This window comes from Dermochelys coriacea, chromosome 1 (genome assembly GCF_009764565.3).
Source record: "Dermochelys coriacea isolate rDerCor1 chromosome 1, rDerCor1.pri.v4, whole genome shotgun sequence".
Taxonomy (NCBI): Eukaryota; Metazoa; Chordata; order Testudines; family Dermochelyidae; genus Dermochelys; species Dermochelys coriacea.
Window position 1 is genome coordinate 216,279,454 of NC_050068.2, and position 14,468 is coordinate 216,293,921.

At 46.8% G+C, this 14,468-nt stretch overlaps 1 protein-coding gene and 1 long non-coding RNA gene across 2 annotated transcripts in view; both read right to left on the reverse strand.

The window, feature by feature from the left end:
- The window catches only part of LOC119860485 (scavenger receptor cysteine-rich type 1 protein M130-like), a 1,081,813-nt gene that overhangs the window by 618,059 nt on the left and 449,286 nt on the right, over window positions 1-14,468 (reverse strand). The gene's annotated exons all lie outside the window — the stretch shown is intronic.
- On the reverse strand, window positions 3,881-13,701 carry LOC122460119. Its single transcript, XR_006281209.1, has 3 exons — window positions 13,690-13,701; window positions 10,529-10,536; window positions 3,881-3,961 (listed from the first exon to the last, which is right to left on the reverse strand). It is a non-coding gene; the product is annotated as an uncharacterized LOC122460119 (long non-coding RNA).

A 14,468-nucleotide genomic window follows, 5' to 3' on the forward strand; every position in this document is an offset into this window, starting at 1 on the left:
TGGATCTAGCCGTATCATTTGTTCCCACATGAAGGATAATTAGGGGATTCTTTCCCGCTCCCTTTAGGATCCTTTTCAACCTCAGGTCTACATCCCGTATCTTAGCACCCGGAAGACAGCACACCCTTCTATTCTCTGGATCAGCTCTAGTTACAGGCCTGTCTATTCTTCTCAATAAAGAGTCCCCGATCACATAGATCTGCCTTTTCCTGGTGACTCTGCTATTCTCCAGTCTCTCCCCTGTTCCCTCTGGCTGCATTTCCATTCCTATTTTCCCTTATAATCCTCTTCAACCCATCCTGTATCCTCCTGGGGCTCATATTTGGTCTAGTCTCCCTTGACTCTTCCGCTTTTCCTATAGGATTAGCCTCTCTTCTCTTCTTCCTTACCCTTCCACCTTCAAGAAGTACCTGCTGAGCCCCTTCTTCATTTTCCAACTCTGCAAACCTGTTCCTAAGCTCCATTTCTCCTTCACTAGCCCGTCTTTTCCTCTGCCTGGTTCTTTGAGTCACATGTTTCCACTGACCACTTTCCTCACCCAGTCTCCCCTCAAAATTCCGCAGCACTGCTTCCATCCGTGAGTCTGAGCTTTTCCCTTCAGATACCTCATATCTTTGCTCCATCATCTGCTCTAACCCCTTCCTAAACTCAACCAGACTTTCCACCTGCATCTCCAAACCTCGGATCTTTTCCTCCATCAGCTCTATCAGACGGCATTTCATGCAGAAAAAACTCTTACGGTTCCCCCCTCCAGGATCATGTACATACCACAGCTTCCACATCCAGTCATCCTCAATGTGTCTTCCACTACAGGAGTCATTCCCCCAGCTGCCTCTGTATCTGTCATCGCCTTCCCACCTAAATCCTGATAATCTGGGAAACACAAACCACACCAAAACACCACCACCCACAGCAAAAGCAAACCCCAAACAGGCACCACAATACAAACTCCCACTCAAACTCCCCTGTTTAGAGCTCTGTTTGCTAGCTCCTATGCCGCTGCAGCTGTCTGACCCTGCATCCCAACCCCCAGCCTGACCCTTCACACCCAGCCCTATGCTCAATGCACCCCCACCCTCAGCTCGGTGCAGAGCGAGACAAAGAGAATGGGCTAGAAACAGGGCAAAAGGTAGGTACCCACTCTATGTGGGCAGGGGAGGGGGGAATCCTGTTTGCCCTGCTGCCCTTGCAGTTTACCCCCGGCCCCTCTCTTGCTCCAAGGACCAATCCTAGCTCCCGCCCTGCTGTGCTTTTGCCCTCAACCCCTGCCTTGCTCCAGTCAACAGAAACTAATCCTCCCCCCATGCTCTGCTGTGCTCATCTTGCTCTTGGCCGCTGCCTTGCTCTAGCTGGGGACCAATCCTCCCCACCCTACCCAACTGTCAGGGTGAATAAAAATCAATGACTTCTTTTTTAAAAAATCAAATAATCAGATTTTTTTTATTTTAGTTCGATTTTTGAGGAAAAGATATCTAAAGATAGTTTTAATTACGGTACATTATATCTCATCATGGAATTGGGATTATAAATTTTAATTCTATAGTATGAGACAATATATTCATGTAATGTTTAAGAAAAGTTTTGTAAATAAGTTCTAATAGTTCATGGATTAGGGACCCAATTTTATGGGGTTCCACAGGCTTCTGTATAGATTATTTAGGTTAATTTTTCTATCTAAGCAATGGGACTCAGTGCTCAGTCTAGAAGATACCATCAGAGATGCTGAGTTTTGCACTTCTCAAACTGTGGATTTCTGTCTCCAGAAGTAACATGCTTGTTAACAGCAAAAAATGTTTTAACTAACTAACTAACTAACTAACTAACTAACTAACTAACTAATATATAGAGATGAGAAATAACAGACCTCAACCCTACTGTCCTTCTGCAAATTTGTGTACACAGAGTCAATCCCTAACCTGTCTTAAAAAGTGCAAAGTTTCAAGAAGTTCAATGAATAGAAGATTGTTGGGGATGGAGTAGATTTGGACAAGGAAAAGAAGTCTGGAGATAAAGGTGAGAAGTGAGGGACATATGCTTTGTTGTTAAACTGTTATGTTTGCTGTTGAAGAAAAATATCCAGAATACTTACTTAATGTTGTTGTTTTAGTTAAATAAAACAATTTAAATATCTATCTGGTGATGTTCTCCTTCTAATACAGCCTGGCAAGAAAATCCGCCAAATATTAATGATTAACCTGTTGAATTGGAGATAGTTCACCTCCTAATAAATTCATTAATATCTGCTTCATTTACCTTTGGGAAATGAAATAACTAAACACTCATTCATTTTGTGATATAGGTGTAAAACTAATCTGAAAAGTTTTCAAAATAAATCACAGTTTAAAAATGTATCGTGTTTACCTTCTAAAAATGAAACCTCCATCTATCTCTGAGTTGTGAAGAATATGTCTTAAGGTTATAACAAACAACAAGAATACACTTTTATGTGGAAAACCATGATTACATTGAGTCTTCCTGACTAGTGATTTAAATCAAATCCACCCTGCCCACTGTGCTCTTGCCCCTGGCCTCTTCATTCCCCAGGGGTCCCACAAATGTGTTTGGCACCAGGCCCACAAAATGTTAATCCGGCCCTTTTCTTAGAATGAACACTCATTGAGTGGGATGATCCACAGGGAGTAGCTCAAACCTCCAAAGCGTCTGGCCAGGGGCAGGACATTAGCACAGCAAGGGAGGGGTGTGGCAGTGACATCACACAGGACTTTTGCAGGACCCCAGCCTAATGGTCAAAGTGGTGGGGAGGTGATAACCTCACAGAGGGATGCTGACATCAGCAAGGCAGGACAAGGGCAAGGGGCCAGGGAAACCTTCGAGACCCCTGTGGCTTTGCTTCAGCAAGTCTCCTTCTCGAGGTCTCTCTTTGAGGACTGAGAGAGTATTAGGGTTCACTTAAGGCGAGAGCAAGGAGGAACCTCTTTGGAGTTTTCTCCTTTCCTTTTATTGATTTAATTGGAAAACAGACGTCCCTGTTTAGAAAGTAAGACCCTCCTCGGGGTTGAAACCTCTTCAGTTTGATCCATCTGGTGACAGTTGAATTCTAGGCGTGGGAAACACAAGCTTAAGGAGGCAGAATTCCGCACCTAGAAATTTGTCCGTTAGAATCATTGGGGACATTCGGGTTTGTCCTTTTTCTTTCACCTTTTCCTCCATCCCTCCCTCCTTTTTCTTCTTCTCTTGCTTCTTTTGTCCTTTCTTGTGTGTGTGTGTGTGTGTGTGTGTGTGTGTGTGGTGGGGGATTTCTCTGCAGCTCCCATCCTGGGAAGTCCACCGAAAAAGGGGGGCTGAACTAGTGCTCTGGCAGTGATCTCCACCAGTGACCTGGGCCATCCTTTTGGCTCTCTGGTAAGAACCCTCAGCCTCCTGTCCTCAGCCTGTACCCCGATTCGCTGAGCAGGGGGTTATTGACAGGGAGGAGACTCAGGTCCTTGTTGTTCTCTTTTAAGACCAAGTAATTAAGTCATAACCAGTCATATGTTTGACAAATTTTGCTGCTTCTCTGCATTAATTGTCTCTGAGCAGTTTATGATTCTCTCTAATATTCCAGTTCTCCTCAAATACTCGCTAAATAATTACCATGCACTGTTGTTGGTCTGGAGCTCATTTGAGCGCACTTTATTCAGGTCATTCAATGTATGAAATTCAAGATCTAATGGTTAGTTTGAAAATGAGGGCTCTTGGGTCCTATTCCCAACTCTGTCACTGACTGGCTGTGTGACTAAGACAAGTCAATTCTCCTTTCTCAGTCTTAGCTTCTCCCTCTTTCAAGTAGGGATAATAATGGTCCACTCCTATCTACCTCATGGTGGGTGGAGGATGGGGCTCCATTGGAGAGTGTCACTAGGAGTCATGCAGAATATGAGGTGTCTTATCACGTTTACTCAGATCAGATTATGACCTAATAGAATAGCTGAAATAGTCTATTTTATTTGTATTTTCTTCTCTAATTGTCAAGATCTAAGTGTCTCCTCTTTGTGTGTGACGAGACAATTTAACACACGGTGAGAAAGAGGAGATGCTTTTGTTTTGTAACAAAATATTTTTGCAAAGAACTCTCATCCCACTTGTTATGATTTCAAGAAACAAACTGGTTTAGCCTGAATGAGATTGTTTGACAGAAACGGTTTCAATGAAATTTCCCCACCATCTCGATTCCTGGCTCTATCCCTGACTCTGGGGGGTTTGTTGTCACATTAGAACAGGAGTCAGGACTGGTGGCTTCTCTTTCCGGCTCTGCCACCGCCTTGCTGTGTAGGCCCTTGGGTAGGTCAATTCCCTTCTCTGTACCTCAGGCTCCTCCCCATCTGTCCAATGAGAACAGGGACAATTCTCAAACTCTGGGCAGTCACGAGCCAGAGGGAGATAAGGGGCATTAAAGCCCTCTGTGAAGAAGAAAGGGGATTTTCATGATGTTTAGCAAAAAGGAATTCTAAAGTTTGCTAAAATGTCTAGTCTGCAGAAACAAGAAATGGTCAGGTCCAAATTTTTTAACCATTGCCTTTTTTAAAGCCCATTCAGGGATGTGAGTCCCTGTCTTTCAGGTACCTGGATTCTTTGCCAGCAGGAGAGAAGAGGTTCCTGCCTCCAGTGTTGTGTCTTTAACAAACCAGTGCTGTGCCTCAGTTCTCATCTGAGATCCCTGAAAAAGAAGATCTTCCCATCCATGAACAAGACAGGACCTATCCTTAAATGGGGAACAAAGAGAAACCTGGGACTTACAGACTAGCTAGCCTCACTTCCATAGCTGGAAAGATCCTGGAATACATTATTAAACAATCACTTTGTCAGTATCTACTGGATAATTTGGTTCTTAGGACTAGTGAGCATGTATTTGTCAAGAACAAATCATTCCAGACCAATCCTATTTCCTTCTTTAGCAGGCTTATGGGCCTAGTGGAGTTGGGTAAATAGTACATGTGATCTATCTTAGTGTTACTAAGGCTTTTGACACACTCCCATAGGCCATTTTCACAAGGAAACTAGGGAAATGTGGACTAGATCAGTGGTTCTCAAAGACGGTCCGCCGCTTGTGCAGGGAAAGCCCCTGGCGAGCCAGACCGGTTTGTTTACCTCTTGCATCCGCAGGTTTGACCGATTGCGGCTCACTGGCCACAATTCGCCGCTCCAGACCAATGGGGGCTGCGGGAATTGGCACGAGCCAAGGGACATGCTGGCCGCCCTTCCCGCAGCCCCCATTAGCCTGGAGTGGCGAACCGCGGTTAGTGGGAGCCGTGATTGGCCGAACCTGCGGACACGGCCGGTAAACCAACCGGTCCGGCCCACCAGGGGCTTTTCCTGAACAAGCGGTGAACCAGTTTTGAGAACCATTGGTCTAGATGCAATTAGTGTAATGTGGGTGCAGAGCTGGTTGAAAGCGCATACTCCAAGAGCCCTTCTCCATGTTTGGCTGTCCAATGGAGAGGGTGTATCTAGTGGGTCCGGCAGGGATTAGTCCAGGGTCCATATTTTCATTAATGATTTGGAAAATGGAGTAGAGAGTGCTGAGAACCTTTTGTCACACTTTGCACTCTTTTTTGGACTTAACTAACTTGAGTTGGTTTGTATCATCTGCAAATGTTGCCATCTCACTGTTTACCCCCTTTTCCAGGTCACTTAGGACTATGTTGAACGGTACGGATCTCAGTACAGACCCCAGGGAGACACCACTATTTACCTCTCACCATCCTGAAAATTGACCACTTAGTCAGACGCTTTCTTTCTTGCCTTTGAACCAGTTACCTATCCCAGAGAGGATCTATCCAGAGAGGACCATGTTCTCTCCTCCCTAACAAATTGTGTTTATCTATGTGTCTATAATTTCACCCAATTTGCCTGGGTTTGTTGTACAGTCTCCTGCCAGCAAGCTGAAGTCGCCCCTAAATCCAGCACAGGAATCACAGTTCCTGAATGGAGTATAGACCATGGGCATGGGGAAGGCCAACACTCGAATCCAGGTAGATCATCAACCTACTCCCGTGTCCCAGGAGCGGGAAGGCCTCTGGTTCTTGCTCTCTTCGGTAGCTGGAGCTGCTAAGTTGGGGGTGCAGTGGGCAGAGATGGGAACAGGCCCTAGGATGAATCAAGTGTCAGGGTGAGACTCCCGCTCCATGGGAGATGATGGTACCCCTCCCTCTGTGGGGAACCCCTTCCTTGCAGATGCTGTGCTTTGGTTCCTGGACTCTGCCAGGAAGCCCAGCTCCCATCCCTAGCAGCTTGGCTGTTCCCTAGCCTGCTGTACACTAGGCCCTCTATAGAGAGCTGCTCTGGGTAAGGACTGAAGAGCCAGCTGTCATCTTGGCAATTGTAACCCCAGGTTCTATCACCCTGATCCATGGTCTCTCTCTACTGACAGGCTCTGAAGAAGGTCTGCTCAGAGACATCGATGCCATGCTGAAGAGCTCGCTGAGAGCAACCCCCAGCACAGACAAACTCCAGCCCATCTTGGAGGTGAGCAGAATGGGCAAGGGCAGCAAGAATTTTACATTAGCCCCGGGGAGGCCTGGAAATGAGAGACTGGATGATCCAAGTTTCCATTGTGTCCTGCTACCTGAGAGCCATTGGGCCACCCGTGGTCAGGGCGGTCAGTGCAGAGCAGTGTTGAACCAGTTACTAATCCATGAGAGGACCTTATGATGTACCTGTATGGCACAATAATTCTGCATTGAACTGGTTGATTCAATTGCTTATTCTCTAGGGTTCAGACCCTCTGTTCTCCCCCTGGGGTGACAGAACCCTGATTATCACATCTGTCTTTCAGGCCCTGTCCCAGCCTCTCACACAGATATATCCTGAAGCCAACCCAGCTCAGGGAGCAGTGGGGACAGGTCACCACATCCTGTCAAACCAAGCAACATGGGTCTCATTGAGGCTCATATGGAAGATCCCATGCATCTCCTGGAGGTAAGAACCGCTCACTCATCCTGCCACTGGGGCTCTTGCAACAAACAGGGGGCTCCTGCTTCATATCCTGGTTGGGAGCTTTCCCTGTCCCCGGATCCCAGCCCTGGTACAGGGACTTATTTCTCATCATGATATCCTCATGTTATTCTCAGAGGATGTGTCCAGAATCCTAGAGACTGTTTCCTGCAGGAGGTTTGAGCGGGCAGAGATCACTCACTGTCACGACCCACGGGTCTTCAACGCAGGTCTGCAGGGTTCACGGAAGCAGCCACACTCCAACCCTCCAGCTGGAAGCCTGCTGAAAATTGCTTATCAAGGACCCATGAAGTTCAGCCCCAGTTTGAGGCTCCACTCCTGAGGTCCTATTGGAGGAGTCAGAGAGCAGCTATTTGGCCCCCTGGCCCTGCCTAAGACAGCAGCAGGAACAGGAAGCTGTCTGAACACCAGGGCTGCTCCCTGTTCTGGACTGTGTGCTGTCTGTTTGTGCTGCTCTTCCCTGGCTTGATTTCTTGGCATCTGATTTGTGGTTGTGATCGCAAGTTTGTCTTTTGCTTCTGATCTTCTAGTATCCTGACCCAGCGGACTCACAACTCCTGTCAAGTGAGTATGGACTCTGGCTCTGACCAGTAGGTCTGGCTGCCCTTGACCCAGCCGTGACATTGACTTTTGTACAATTTCCCCAATGCCCTTTTCTGCTCTCCAGCAAGACACACCAGGACCTTGGCTCCCAAAGTCCTATTTGACTGCTATTCAAGGGCTGAGGTATAGTGCTTGTATTGCCCCCACCCCCACCCCAGCTACTTTTCCTATGGGAATCTCCCTAGAGTAGAAGAGAAATTTGCTTTTCTTTTAGGATCAATCCCAGAAGTAATTCCACCCACCCTGGTCTCAGCCCTTAGCATGTAGTTGGAGGTGGGAGCAGAGGCTGAAGTTCCAGCAGTTTCCACCAAAGAACACCACCCTGTTTTTCTATGATCTGCTTAGGGCTCACCATCCATCTTGGAGCTGAACACCAGAGGGAAGCTGATATATTGTCCTTGGTGGGCCATGTTCCTGTGTGCGATGGAACTGTGTTCCAGAAAGGACCAGGAGTAGATGCACCACGCATGGCCAGGACCAGGCTAAAGAGCCTGTAATGCTGTCATGCTGTGTTTTTGAATCTTTTGCTACCCGGTAAAGTTATTTTCCATACTGATTTTACAGAGGCGATTTTTACTTTTTTTTTTTTTATAAAATCCTTCTTTTAAGAACCTGACTGATTTTTCCATTGTCCTAAGACCTAGGGGTTTGGGTCTGTGATCACTTTGTAACCAATTGGTTAGGATATTATTCTCAAGTCAAACTATGGCCACATACAGACACCCTGGGCATCCATGGGGACTGAATCTGGGCCCTTCACTACCAAGAGCACAACTCACTCCAACTTGAGTTATGATAGTGGTGACCACTGCCAGCCCCTCTGAGATTAGCTGGGGCACAGGGATAGAAAGCAACTGGCTGCAAGGTCACACACAATGTCACTGACAGACGCAGGAAGGAAGCGTGGTACTGATACCAGTCCAGCTCCAACCATTAAACTCCACCCACTTCCAAAGCCAGAGAACCCAGGAGCCCTGACTCTGACAGCTAGGCCTTAGATGACAAGACCCAACCTCCCTCCCACTCAGGAAGCCATAGAAGGGACCATCTGCTGAGCTCCCCTTTGCAATGCCACTGTCAGAGACCATTGCTAGTAGGTGCCAAGTAACTGAGCAAGAAACTCCTTGAGAGCCTCCTAGAGACTCACAGGTGTTTCACTGTGACCCTGTGGGAGCCGTGGAAAGAATGCTGCATTGAAGAGATTCTCCTGCTCTAATAAAGGGTTTTTGTTCTCCTAGAGAGTCAGCCAGTGAGGCCAGTTTGCAGAATGTAGAAGAGCCGTTTGGTGATGGGTTTGAGGATTCAACATGTAGGTGGCAGCAGCTGCAGTGCCTGGGTCCCCATGGGCCAAGCCTCCACTCCTGACACTCCAGGCTAATCTCCCACTGCTCTCAGTGGGGCTTTGGCTTTAGCTTCTGTGCCTGCATGTCTAGACAGAGGACGCAGGTATTTCCATCAGGCTGCTCAATGGCAAATGCAGCTATCCAAAGAAGTGAAGAAGAATGGAAGTGAAAGAGCAAAGCTGGACCATCCGCTGAGCTGCTGCAATCAAGTGAGCAGGGGCGGGGAGAGAAGAGGGAGAACTTGAAGGTGGCTGGCGGCAGTAGGGAGGAGAAGCAGTTTGGGAGCCGAGAGAGTAGAAATAAATAGTTAATGAGAAATACTTCGGGCTTTGTCTTGTGTGGTGAAGGGTTGAAAATGGGTCTCTTTACTATCACACTAAACTTTAAAATAGCTGTGTATGATGAAAGGGCAGGTCTATAAAGGTAAGAGGTCACTCTAGGGGCTTGAAGTCCCAGATTCTGTAGCTATTGCCTGCTTCTACCAGCTGATCTCAAGCCAATAAATCCCTCTGGTGGTAGCAGTACTAAGCTCTTGTCTTTTTTCTGGACTAGGCACCAGAAAAAGGGAACGATACACATGGCCAAGGAAGTCGAGAGGCATGGGGGTCACTTGCAGTGTTGTTTGTTAATATGGCTCTTGTGGGGGAGCATGGCAGGTTACTTTGGACTAGGTACGAGCCACATGTCTCCAAACCTGCACATCCTGAGGCTCCAGACACCTCTCTCCAGATCCCAGAGCTTCCTCAGAGTCCTAAAGAGCCAGATGGAACCTGTCTCTCTCCCCCGACCTCAGCAGTCCAGGAAAAGTTATTTATAGACATGATATGTGCCCTCTCCTGCCAACCTCACCTGTTGGTGACTAATGCAGTCACAGAATCCAGGCTCAGTGTCGTGCATTCCTCTGGGCCGTGAGAAGCAGGAGGATGTGAGCCGCAATGGATCCTTCTGTGCATGGGCTGAGTGGGCAACCTCTCTACTGTGATATCTGGTTTCCAGCCCACACACGCTAAGGAGGAGGTGATGGACTTGCCCCAAAGGTGGGGTGGGAAGAAGCAGAGTGAAGAGGTGATCAGAGATCCATCCCATTACATTCCTCCTAGAGTCACGCCAATAACCACCTGGCTCTTTCCTGCCGTACACTGCAGCCCCTAGGTTCCATAGGGAATTTCTGAATTAATCCTCTAGAAAGCTGCCTCTGGTTCTCTAGAAGCTCTCACACAACCCTGTCACGAGAGGTAAGGAATAAGGTCCTGCCACCCCAACGTGCTTGGGGGAATCCTCTCAGAGAAATTGGTGCAGGGCTTTCTGCATCTCTACAAATAGATCACTTTGCATGATGTTGTCAAGAAGCTGCATACCCCTAGGCAGCTCTCTTTAGAGCAACATTAATTCCCACAGGGATTTCTGCTCTAAATGCTCCGGGCCTGAGGGAAGGATTCTGTGGAAAACAGGCCTTTCCCTTGCTCCAATCCAGACTCTGCTGTTCTTATGCTGCAGAGCTGATAGGGAAGGTGCCATAACCATACAGCTAAGGGTAGCCTAGAATTCCTCCTTACCTGTAAGAGATTAAGAAGCTCAAATAACCTGGTTGGCACCTGACCAAAAGGACCAATGGGGAAAGAAGATACTTTCAAATCTTGGCGAGGGGAGGAAGGCTTTGTTTGTGTGTTCTTTTGGAAAGCAGAGAAGCATCAGGTCAGAAACTCTTTTTCCTATGAACCATCTTAAAAGTCTCTCATATTACAAGAATTGTAAGTAAAAGCCAGGCAAGGCCTATTCGATTACCTTTTGTTTTTGCTTGTGAATTCTTCCTTTGCTGCAGGGAGGTTTATTCCTGTTTTTTGTAACTTTGAAACTAAGCCTAGAGGAAGTTCTGCTGTGTTTTTGAATCTTTTGCTACCCGGTAAAGTTATTTTCCATACTGATTTTACAGAGGTGATTTTTACTTTTTTTTATATATATAAAATCCTTCTTTTAAGAATCTGACTGATTTTTCCATTGCCCTAAGACCCAGGGGTTTGGATCTGTGATCACTTTGTAACCAATTGGTTAGGATATTATTCTCAAGCCTCCCCAGGAAAGGGGGTGTAAGGGCTTGGGGGGATATTTTGGGGGAAGAGGAACTCCAAGTGGCCCTTTCCGTGATTCTTTGTTAAATCACTTGGTGGTGGCAGCGTACCATCCAAGAACAAAGGATTTGTGCCTTGGGGAAGTTTTTAACCTAAGTTGGTAGAAATAAGCTTAGGGGACTTTCCTGCGGGTCCCCATATCTGTACCCTACAGTTCAGAGTGGGGAGGGAACCCTGACAGAAGGCTTGAGGGTTCCTGGAGAGCATGCTGCAACGCCAGCAATCCCATGCTGCCTCAGTGGCCCGGGATTACAACTGGGAAGTCTCTGAAGCTCAGGACGCGCTTCCTCAGCGAGGGGAAGTATGTAAACCACACACCTAAATGTTCCTAGTTTCTGGCAAACTGAGGCTAGGGACACTTCAAGAGCATGGTTTTGTATTCTTGCCCATCGTGGCCAATAGCTAATGATGGACCTATCCTCCATGAAGTTATCTAGTTCTTTGTTGAACCATTTTATAATCTTGGCCTTCACTACATCCTCCAGCAAAGAGTTTCCCCAGGTTGACTCTGTTGTTGTGTGAAGAAATACTTCCTTTTGTTTGTTTTAAAACTGCTGCCTATTCATTTCATTCGGTCACCCCGAGTTCTTGTATTATGAGAAGGAGTAAATAACATTTCCTTATTTACTTTCTCCATATGTGTCATCAGTTTATAGACCTCTCTCCTATCCCTCCTTAGTCATCTCTTTTCCAAGCTGAAAACTTCCCCTTGTCTTATTAATCTCACCTCATACGGAAGTTGATCCATACCCCTAATCATTTTGGTTGCCCTTTTCTCTACCTTTTCCAATTCCAATATATCTTTTTGAGATGGGGAGACCAGCTCCAGTATTCAAGATGTGGGCACACCATGGATTTCTAGCGAGGCAATATTACATTTCTGTCTTATTATCTCTCCCTTTCCTTATGATTTCCCAACATTTTGTTCGCTTTTTTGACTGCCGATGCACATTGAGTGGATATTTTCAGAGACCTATCCACAATGGCTCCAAGATCTCTTTCTTAAGCTGTAATAGCTAATTTAGATCACATCACTTCAGATATAGAGTTGGGATCATTTTTTTCAATGTGCATTACTTTGCATTTAGCAACATTGAATTTCATCTGCCATTTTGTTGCCCAGTCACTCAGTTTGGTGAGATCCCTTTGTCACACTTTGCACTCTCTTTTGGACTTAACTAATTTGAGTTGCTTTGTATCATCTGCAAATGTTGCCACCACACTGTTTATCCCCTTTTCCGGATCACTTAGGACTATGTTGAACAGTACGGATCTCAGTACAGACCCCAGGGGGACACCACTATTTAGCTCTCACCATCCTGAAAATTGACCACTAAGTCAGACCCTTTCTTTCTTGCCTTTGAACCAGTTACCTATTCCAGAGAGGATCTATCCTGAGAGGACCATGTTCACTCTTCCCTAACAAATTGTGTTTATCTATGTGTCTATAATTTCACCCAATTTGCCTGGTACTGAAGCTAGCCTTAGTGCCCTGTAATTGCCGGGAGCGTCTCTGGAGCCTTTTTTAAACATTGGTGTCATATTAGCTATCCTCCAATCATCTGGTATAGAAGCTGATGTAAAGCATAGGTTACATACCACAGTTAGTTAGTGGTACTGCAATTTCACATTTGAGTTTCTTCAGAACTCTTGGGTGAATACCATCTGGTTCAGGTGACTTATTACAGTTTAATTGATCAATCTGTTCCAAAACCTCCTGACTAGTCCTTATTGAATACAGTCACATCATGATTACTGGCCCCAGAGCAACCACGGACATCCAGTTCAGCAATCAGGCCCACAATAGTGTCGGGGACAAAACTTTGTATTAGAAAAGTATCTACAATTTTTCAAAATCTACAAGGACGGTTTACTCCTGGCTATGTGAGACCTTCCCCATCTGCCTCCCAATAGGAAGTCCCCCATGCTAACCTAATTTCTTCCCACAAATCACAGACAGGTGCAAAAGGAGAAACATTTCCTGCTCTCTGGTTTGGATTCAGTGAACTGTGCCAGCCCCGCACTGGTTTACCTGCTAGGCTGTGTTAGTTAGCAGATTGATCCCTATCCATTCGAGGTCCTGGGGTTCTCGAACCAAGAACGTAAAACAGGTAATGATGTGTCAAATGCAGGGGTTCTCAAACTTCATTGCGCTCCAACCCCCTTCTGACAACAAAAGTTACTAGACGACCCCAGGACGGGGGACCGAAACCTGAGCCCTCCCGAACCCCACCGCTCCGGGTGCAGGGGGAAAGGCAAAGCCTGAGTCCCGCCACCCTGCGTGGGGAGGCCAAAATCGAAGCCCAAGGGCTTCAGCCCCAGACAAGGGGCCTGCAACCTGAGCCTGACCACCCAGGGTTGAAGCCCTCAGGCTTGGACTTCGGCCTCAGGCAGTGGAGCTCGGGCTTCAGCTTTGGCCCCAGGCTCCAGCTAGTCTAAGCCAGCTCCATTAGAATGGGGTTGCAACCCAATTTGGGGTCCTGACCCACAGTTTGAGAATGGTGGTCTAAAGTAAAGTGCCACCCTGCCCACCACTTTTTTTACCCTCTCTCCCCTACCTCAATGGTAGCATTCCAGTCATACGCATCGTCCCACCAGGTTTCCATTTCCCCTCCCCATGGAGAATTTCCAACTCCTCTTCCTTTTTGCCCAGATTCCACTGCCAAGAGCAGTGTTGCTTCCCTTCACGAGTGATATCTTGCTGGGCACATACACCACAACACAGCATTCCCCTGAGTCCACACTTGTGTTACTGCAGGATGGGTTATCTGTAAGCAGCGAGAGACTCCATCTCACGTGTCCCTTTCTTCCCTCCATTGGAAGGTGCCGGGGGAGAAAGAGAACGTGTCCCCAGGACTGAGGCAGCAGAAGGTGTGTGGGTTACATACTTCCCGAGCTGAGGAAGCGTGTCCTGAGCTTCAGAGACTTCCCAGCTGTAATCCCGGACCACCCCTGTAACAAGGCGGCCTCTGGCGGGACACTACTGAGAGTATCAATTCAGGACAAATTGCTTGGAGAAGGGCAGTCACAGCCCAAGGCTGGATGTCCTTTATTATTAAAGCGCACCAAACCAGCCATACAGAGAGGATTTTGGTTTTACCCCACTGGCTAATCAGAAGTCATACAAGCAATTCCCTCAGATCTTCCAGTCCCCTTGTATCACCACCAGCACCACTCCTTATGGGGATGAATGGTTATGAAAAGCAATACCCCAGTAAAAGAAAAAAGTTCTCTCAAAGGACCCCAAGGGACCGAGCTCCAGATCCAGGTCAATAGACAAGTCAGATCTTACCCACAAATCACGCTGTTGCCAATCCTTTAGCATCTAAAATTGAAAGGTTTATTCATAAAAAGAAAGAAATATAAATGAGAGTGAAAATCGCTAAAGGAATCAATTACATACAGCAATGGCAAAGTTCTTGGTTCAGGCTTGTAGCAG